We start from the raw sequence: 9382 nt of genomic DNA, 5'->3' as shown, positions 1-9382 counted from the left end.
CATTTCCAACATCCTATCTTTGTGAAGCAGGGTTTTCTGCAGTGACAGCAACCAAAACGAGATTACGGAGTAGACTGGACATAAGCAACACACTTCGTGTGTCACTGTCTCCCATCACCCCCAGATGGGACCATCTAGTTGCAGGAAAACAAGTTCAGGGCTCCCACTGATTCTGCATTATGGTGAGTTGTATAATTATTTCATTATATATTACAATGTAATAATAATAGAAATAAAGTGCACAATAAATGTAATGCTCTTGAATCATCCCCAAACCATCTCTCTCCCCTACCCCCCAAACCCCCGATCCGTGGAAAAATTGTCTTCCATGAAACCGGTCCCTGGTGCCAAAAAGGTTGGGGACTGCTGGCTTATACTATTAATAGACAATAATAAATTAAGATTAAAATCCATAGAAATATCAAACTGCCCTTTATCATTTACATTTTGTGTAGTTTAAATTTGGTTGATTTTCAACTCCAATAATATGTGCATAACCTAGCATACTTAAAGTTTTAGTTTAAAGCCAGCTTTAGTAAGCTTCAGTTAGAAATTAAGCCCCAGAGAAAAGACTACAAGTCATTTAGATAGCATACTTTTTAGATGACATAATTAGAATTGAAACTGTAATTGCCCCCAGCAACTTCATTTTATTTATTCTATTCAACGTACATTTGGTTTCAGGATCTGTGGATCTTTGGATTCATCTTTTAATCAATTCTGGAAATTTTACAATTAGCTCCTTTCTGTTCTCTGTAGAATTCATATTAGACATATGTTTAGCCCTCATTCTACCCTCCATATCTTTGTCTTTCATATTTTTCATCTCTTTGTCTCTGTGCTGCAATCTGGTTAATTTTTCATGTATACAGCATCTGCATATTCACTCTTCAGCTATTTCTAATTTACCATTTAACTGATTCACTGAGGTTTCTTTAAATTTCCATAATTATATTTTAAATTTAAATAATTATAATTAATTATATTTCAATAATTGTATCTAGAAGTTGTTTTTTTCAAGCTGCCTATTTATTATTCATCATTTATTATGCCCTTTATTTAAGTATGCTATGTTAATGACTACAAGAACTCAAATATCTGCAGTCCTTGGAAGTTAAAATGCTTACTGCTTGTGCTGACTCTCACACATAGTATCTGGCCTCTTCACATTTATGGTGCCCTTTATGAGTTCACTGCTTGTTAATCTGTAAATTCCACAGGCCAAAACTGAGTAAGGCTTGACTGCAGAGGATTCACTTTTGCCTCTGCTGGTATAATAGAGGCATCATTATTTTGGGACCATTTCAGTCCTTCCTTGAAGGTCTTGAGTAAGTGTAGGGGATAGTTAATTTCCCCTCCCCCTCACTCTACTTCTGAGCCAAAGCTCAGAATCCTCACAGCTAAGTTGCTATGGGCATCCACCTCTCGGGACACTCATACCCCTCTCTTCTGCCTGCAGTTTCCACCAGTTTTGATGGATTTTGCCTCTCCCCCTACTTCGTATGAGATCAGTAGTGCGTTAATGTGCGTATCCCAGCCAGAGTCTTACTTGTTCAGCAGGAGAGTCTCACGTGTAGCCCACCACAATGCCAAAAGTAGAAGTTCCCTCCAATTTCCAGACTCTCATAAACAGTTATTTCAAAATTTACATTGTGGAACATCCAATATATCTGTGTTTTTGTTTCTTTGAGACTTTTTTGTAAAACTAATATTTACTTTATAAAAACTAATCCTTACATTGAAATTGACTGGGAATCTCAATATCCCCAATGGAACATGAGGAGAAACCAGGAATGAAGAAACGATATTAATACCAGAAAGTAAACAAAGCATAATTTCTATTAATAAACTTAATAAACCAGCAAGCATGTATATTTCACCTTATTTTTCTCATTTGCCACAGATCTTCACAGGTCCTTAAATTAAGACAGATATTTGGAAACTTTTGCTTTAAGATTTAGGAAGATTCCTAAGTGACTTCTGGCTCATCAAAGGAAAGTCAGATACATTTATAATAGTGTAGTTTTATGTATTTTTTATAGTCGATGGCAATATTCTTTGAAATTCTTTGAAAACTGTTCATCCATGTATGTTCAACCATATATGATAAGGCAACTAAACTCATAAATTGATTGGAAAAACCCACTTCTTAACCATTGTATTAATGATTAAACATTTAATGCTTTACTCTCTTTCCATTTGTATGTGAAAGAACAAAATTTTTAAAGCCAGCAAAAATTAATTTCTTGATATGAATGGTTAACACATTTTCTAACTGAAACTTGGTAATATTTATTAAGTTCAAAATAATATCTACTTTATTGAGTTGTTGAGAGGTCTAAAGGATACTCTGTGTTAAGCAAAGTACCTAGCATATAATAAGGGCTCTTGTTAAAGGTGATAAGTACTTCTTAATAACCATGTTATCAAGATGCAGTTTTGAATCAGGAGCTGTCTTTAAGGACCAAGGACCTGCTCAGGGGATCAGGTGGAACGGTGCGCTTGGAACAGAGATGTTCTCTAGTAGCAGCCTATTAGAAGAGTGGGAAATTATCTCTACCTGTTACTAGCACAGGTACTGAGGGACAAGGGGAAAAGTTATTGTTCAGGAGTAAGCAGTCAAGATTCTACAATGTTGAGCGTGGAACTGCCACACACATAGCACATATGTGTAGACTATGTATGTATATGTACACAGATGGAGGACTTGCAGGCTGAGCATGTGGCATATCAATTTAAGTGGGTATTGTGAACAGGGGCCTCTACTTCTTGGTAGTTGAAAAAAAAAAAGCTCTATGCTGGGATATAGTAACCATTGGAGACATTTTTGGGAAATGAACATGGCCTCCAACACATACCTTTTTAATTTCTTTCAGGTCTTAAGGCAGATGAAGGAAATGTGCTTACAGATACCTATCTTTTACTTTTCCACATTAATTTTGTTTTTGTTGTTGTTTTATACAACCCTTTGCCTTATCACGAAGAAAGTCATGTTTAATTTTAAATCATGTTCTCCAGTAATATTTGATGGCAGCTGGAGTACAAAAGATATTTGCATTTATTTTTATTGCCTTTTATCCATAAACATTTTTCCTTGTTTATGTTTTTTGCAGTAATAATGCAGTTCCTTTTTAGTTTCACATTTCACTGTAGTTAAAAATATTTCACGGAATTCCCTGGTGGTCCAGTGGTTAGGACTGCATGCCTCCACTGCAGGGGGCATGGGTTCAATCCCTGGTCAGGGAACTGAGATCCCCACAAGCTGGGTGGCATGGCAAAAAAACAGATAAAAATTAAATAAATTTAAAAAAGTTGATTCTAGTGAAGTCAGTAAAAGAGGTCTGGGTAGCATATAATCCTAGAAACCAGGCTATTGTGTAGAGAATGGTAATTGGCCACCAATATTCACTCTCCTGGAATTTAAAAGTAGAACTCCCACCTTTTAATTGGCTACACAGCTGCTCAAGTGGATTCTACCTTTTCTAGCCTCCTCCCTTGTGGTTATGTTGTAGCCACTGGGATAGAAGTGGAAGTGATGAATGTGACTTCTGGATCATATCTTTAAAAGTATTGGGCATGCATTCCTTACCCTGTCTCGCATTCCTTCCGTGGGGTGTGGAAGTAAAAGTGAGCCATCAGCAGCCATTTCAGAGGCCTGTTTAAGCGACTGTATTTTGGGTCTCTTTATTAAAGCAACTTAGTCTGTACTAAAACTAAGGGAGGGATAGATGATCTTATGAACACAAAAGGTTTAGACTGGGTGAGGACAGGAAGTGTATTGAAGTCTTAAGTGAAATTGCCCATTCCACATAAAAGGCCTCAGGAAGGAACTCTGCACAATTCCAAAGAAAGATTCTTCCTCAGGCAAAGGTCGTTGAACCTAAAGAGTTGGCTCCTTTGACTTTGGACAAGTCACTTAAAACTTTCTCTGTTTGACCTTAAAATGAAGATTGAAGAAGTTATCTCTCAAGGATCCTTTCTAGCTCTGTCATTCTGTAAATGTATATTCTTGGAGAGTGGTGAGGAAAAGCTTCACATGTTAAGTACCTAAGTTGATCCCTCAGAGATGGATGGTAGTATGTGGATCAACAGCAGGAGCAGTTATGGATGGAGTCCAGTAGTAGAGCTCTATTCTCTATCTCTGCTTGCAAATTGGTTAATTCTTAACTGATTTCATTTCTTTTGGTCAAACCTTGCTAAAAGCAAGAGGTGGCAGTCAAAAATAAACTCACATTCTGACCTTTTCTAAACCACTTACCTCAAAGCCATAGGCTTGATAATCTGCCTTTCAAGTTAATACAGGTGAAAATACATTTGGGAAGAGTCACCAGCCTGCAATTTGCTTCTACCCACCAATCCCATATGTATCTTAGATCTTAGTTATTGTAGCACATCACTTTTAGGGACTTTCTCTTTTAGGGAATACACTAAGTTTCTGTAAGCGAGACAAAACATTTTCCTCAGGTAGGCAGGCAGTCTAGGGCCTATTAGGCAGCTTTGCTTCACAAGGTAATTCAGGACCCAGGTTCCTTCTGTTAATTGCTTTGTAATCAATCCTGTATGGGTTGTTCTTGCCCTCATGGTTTAAGCTGGCTCACCACCATCACAACTGAGTTTCAGCTTGTGTGAAAGTGTTACTCGAAAACTGGGTTGCAGCAAGTAAGGAGAACACCAGGGAATCTCCCAAAGCAGTGTCTCTTGAACAGCAAAATTGGGGAATTTTTAAGCTAAGGGTACATGCATATTCATGAAGGAGCTTGAGCAGAGGAGGATTCAGCATAAAATTGGGGCAAAGGTCAACAGAGTCCAAGTCTTACTTGACTGAAGTCAGGAGGGTCAACATCATCATTCCATCCTTCACCTGGATGGGGGCCTTAGTTCCTGCAGAACTCAAAGGTATAATTATTATGTATATCCCTTGAGGAGGAACTAGGACTCTGCTTTATCACTCTACTTTGTCTGTTCCTGCGTCCTTTTGTTCCTTTAAGATTATTAATTACTGAGACATGTTCAAGGGCAAGCATCGCAGCCATGCTTAGATCACAAAATGGCTTAGGCCCAAATGACTTCTCTTATGTTCATAGCAGCACTATTCACAATAGCCAGGACATGGAAACAACCTAAATGTCCATCGACAGCTGAACGGATAAAGAAGATGTGGCATGTATATATATATATATATATATATATATATATATTCCACAATGGAATACTACTCAATCATCAAAAAGAATGAAATAATGTCATTTTCAGCAACATGGATGGGCCTAGAGACTATCATACTAAGTGAAGTCAGAAAGAGAAAGACAAAAAACATATTGTACTACTCATGTCTGGAATCTAAAATATGATATAAATGAACTTATCCACGAAACAGAAACAGACTCACAGATACAGAGAACAGACTTGTGGTTGCCAAGGGGGAAAGAGGGTGGGGTGGATTGGGAGTTTGGGATTAGCAGATGCAAACTATTATATGTAGAATGGATAAACAATAAGGTTCCACTGTATAGCACAGGGAATTATATTCAATATCCTGTAATAAACCATAATGAAAAAGAATATGTGTGTAACTGAATCACTTTGCTGTACAGCAGAAACTAACACAACGTTGTAAATAAGCTATACTTCAATAAATTTTTTTAAAAAAAGGAATACTGACCGGTAGCATTTACCCTACAAGACTGAACTTTATACATCTGACTAGGTTCCCAACAGTAGTCACCACAATAACATACTTGCTGAACATATTAATGTATGAAAACTCAGCGTGTAACCCAGAGCTATTTACATTTTTCAAGAGATGCCTCCTGATGAAGACAATGCTTCACCCTAGATTCTTTTGATGTCGCTCACATCATGCAATTTTCCCATTCTACCTAAGCAGGTGTACCAAAGACTCCAACAATTTCACCCATTTTTTATCTGAGTTCTTCTATCTCCCCTACGTTCCCCTTTCTTCTGGACTCAGAGTTGATCACGTAAGTTCTGGCTCGGGGTATCTGGTTGCTAAGAGACAAGACGCTGGTAAGGTGGCACGCTGCACTGCGACTAGAGTGAATGCAAGGCGGGGGCGGGGAGGAGGAAAGCAAAGGCTAGGCGCAGCGGCCAGTCGCCGCCGCAGCTCCTCCGCTCCCTCCCTCCCGGCAGGAGCTTGTCGCTCATTGGCTGCGCCGCAGAGGCGCTGGCCTGCGATTGGTTGGCGGCTTCGATCCCCGCGCTCCCCCGCCCCGCGGAGCTGGTACCTCGCAGTCGCCTGCTAGCGGCCGGGGGTGGCTTGTGGGGGCGCCGCGGCCGGGGTCGCGGCTGTGGTCGCGGCAGCTTCATGGCGCGGGCGGTACCGGCCTCTGCAGGTGACGGAGGCGCAGCAAGGGCCGCCCCGGCTTAGAGGTGAGCGAGACGCCGAGGGGGCTCGGGTGCCGGTTGGGGGCGGGAAGTGCGGCGAGAGGCGGTACCGCTGGCAGCTAGCGGGTTCCCTCTGCGGCCTCCTCCCCTGGCGGCCGGGGTCCAGCTCGCCCAAAGTGCCTCCGAACGCCCCCACGCGCAACCCGCAGCCCGCCAGCCGTGCCTACTCCAGGTCCCCGAAGCCCGTCCAGCCTGCGAACCAGCTGAGGGAGCCCCAGCGTCTGCCTCCCGGCCTCGCCCCGGGTCCCTGCCCCGCATCTTCCCCTCCCTCGCCTAGCTGACCGCCCCGCGCCTTTGTCCGCCCCTCACCCGCTCAGCTCCCGGAGTTTCTGCCCCTACGGGGGAGGCGGGGAGATCGCGAAGGTCTAGGCTGCCCCAAGGACGTGCTGCTCAGCGAACCTCTGGGCCGAAGGTTTGCAGGGCTTTGATCTATTCTTCCTGGGTTTCAGCTGTGATTTTATTTTCCCCTTCACGATGAAAGCCAGCTGCTTCCGATGTCATTCGTGGTCAGAAAGCCTGGGCACAAGGCTTCTACCCTAATGCGGAATAACTCTGTTATCTCCCACCCTCTGTTATGCCAAAGGCCTTTGACCTGCCCTACTGGCCGCCCTCGCTTCCCATCTTCCTCTAACTAGGGGAAAAAGTCTCTGTCTACAAGACCCTTTTTCTGTTTGAAAAAAGAAAACGAAAATACAGGTGCCAGTCGTGGACCTCTGTTTGGTCTTAATTACATTGGTTTTATTAATACATTTAAATTACGATTGTGGGAATGGGGAAGAGGACATGAGGTGTGCTCTTTAAAAGTGTAGAGTATTAAACAAATAGAATTTTTATTTTTGGTAAACAACACGTTTCACATTAAACTTTAACATCTTTTTCATGTTTTATCATGAATGAGCGTAGATCTAGTAAAAGTGTAGTTTGAGCTTCAGACTTTTTCTTATTGGCAGTTTTCGATAAGTCTATACTTCCTTTCCAGAATAGGGTGCCCTGTGACAGCTACTCTGAGAGAATTTATTAAGGGTTATCCGTCAGCGCTATACCTTTCATACTTACATTCTGACTCTAAGGGATGCTTTCTTGAACATTCGTTTAACTGGAATTAATACTGGGTAGTTTTCACTTGCTTGATATGATTCAGTTGTATAAAGAAAATGTTAACAAAAAAATTTTTCACATTTAGATGATTTAAATTATTCTTAAACGTATATATTATAAATGAATAGTATTATATTGGAAATACAAATACAAGTTTTAATTATTTTATATGAACAGTATATTTGATTAGCTAACAGGTGCCTTCACATTGTAGGCCACAATAAATGTTTTAGAAATTTTAAATGAATCTTTTTGGAAGTGAAGTAAAAAACAGCACCCACGTCCTTTCCCTGAATTCTCTTTCAGACTAATTTTTATTGAGGCCCAAACAAATTGTAATAAAATACCCCATCCTCTAACATACTTGTCAAATTGCGTGGTATGAAAAGGGATGATGTGCTAGGCACACAAGTAGAGAACAGTGAAGTTCTGTAAAATCTATTTTCAACTGGTCTCAAGGCATTGTTTTACAGTTCTTAAACTAATTTTTGGAAATTTTTATGCCAATAATGGCCAAAATAGGAAAATAATAATAGCAATAATAAATTATTTATTGAGCACCTTTTGTATGCCAGGTAGTGTGTTATATATATTATCTAATCCTTACAATAACCTCAAAGGTAGGTATTATTTTCCTTATGTTTTAGCCGAGACCACTGAAATCATAGGTTGTACTGCTGGAAATGGTAAACTAGGTAAGAATCTAGATCTGACTTTCTACTCATTTTGCTGAGAGCATACTTCATTGGAAAGTTGCTGTCTCCCCTTTCATCTGTCACATTTATCTTTTTGAATCCGTTTAATCTGAGGATCTTTGGAATGGTAACGTTACTACTACAAACATTATGTAGTACTATGTGCCAGGTAGTACTGTCCATACGTCCTCAAAAGTATGTGGGCTAGCTACTATTTTTCTTTGTTTTACAGATGAGGAAACTGAGGCATAGAGATACGTAATCAGAACCAGATAATACCTTAAGTGGTAGAACCAGGACAAAAATTTGGGTAGTCTGGCTCCAGGGTCCATACCCAACACGATTCTGGCCCATCAACAAGGTACCTCTCTGGTTGCTAGGAAGCTGTGATTTTTAGAGTGCTTAGTGTTTTTCTTTGTTTCTTTTTAATGTTCATGCAGAAACATGTAGGATAACTTTATGATGTCTACCACCTGATGTCCTACATCAGTATTTTATGTAAAAAATTACATAGTACTAATCATAGTTAACACTTAACTGAGAGCTTCTGCATTCCAACTCCCCATTCCAACATTTAAACATCTCCCATAATCCTTAGCAGGATCCTAGGAGGTAGATACTGTTATTTTATGTTGCATCACATTTGTGAGGTGCTTTTATTGTCTTCAAAGTGCCTTCACAAAAATAATCCCTTTGATTATTTGTATGATGTCAAGTAGAGGTATTACCAGCACTTAATTTTTATTGCAGAATTTCAAATGACTCGCCTTGACTAGTGTGGAGTTAAAACTCAAACCAGAGCTTCAGACTCCTATGTTCATTGCTTTTTCCACTATACTGGTCTCTCAGTGGATCTTTGCTTTATAGTTCTTGTCTTAAAATAGATAATATTTTTCCATAGGAACAGCTTATATTTGGAGATTATATTCCCAACCCAGATTCAACATCAATTAAGTCATAGATATGACTAGCTGTAAATCTTTGTCATTATTTTCATCTGTAAATTTATGTTCTGACTTCATATATAATGCCTGGCACATGGTGAGGCCTCAGTAAATGTTAAATTTCTTTTTTTTTTTTAATTTCAGCTTTATTGAGATATAATCAACATAAATTCTCAAAGTTTTCTAAATTTGAAGGGAGTAGCTTCTTTTTCTCTTCGATACCACAGCCTTCTCCCTCCC

The 9382-nt window shown here is 39.8% G+C and overlaps 1 protein-coding gene across 3 annotated transcripts in view; it reads left to right on the top strand.

The window, feature by feature from the left end:
• Positions 1 to 6237: 6237 nt before the first annotated feature.
• SANBR (SANT and BTB domain regulator of CSR) overlaps positions 6238 to 9382 on the top strand; it is a 69778-nt gene continuing 66633 nt past the window's right edge. For 2 of the 3 annotated variants that reach the window (XM_007189700.2, XM_007189698.2), the window contains exon 1: positions 6238 to 6390. The gene's annotated coding sequence lies outside the window, so the exon portion shown is untranslated. Of the gene's footprint in view, positions 6391 to 8430; positions 8560 to 9382 lie in introns of all 3 variants that reach the window. The other variant, XM_007189699.2, reaches the window with a different exon arrangement.

Source organism: Balaenoptera acutorostrata, chromosome 12 (genome assembly GCF_949987535.1).
Source record: "Balaenoptera acutorostrata chromosome 12, mBalAcu1.1, whole genome shotgun sequence".
NCBI classification, from domain to species: Eukaryota; Metazoa; Chordata; class Mammalia; order Artiodactyla; family Balaenopteridae; genus Balaenoptera; species Balaenoptera acutorostrata.
This window is presented reverse-complemented; position numbering and strand designations above follow the sequence as displayed.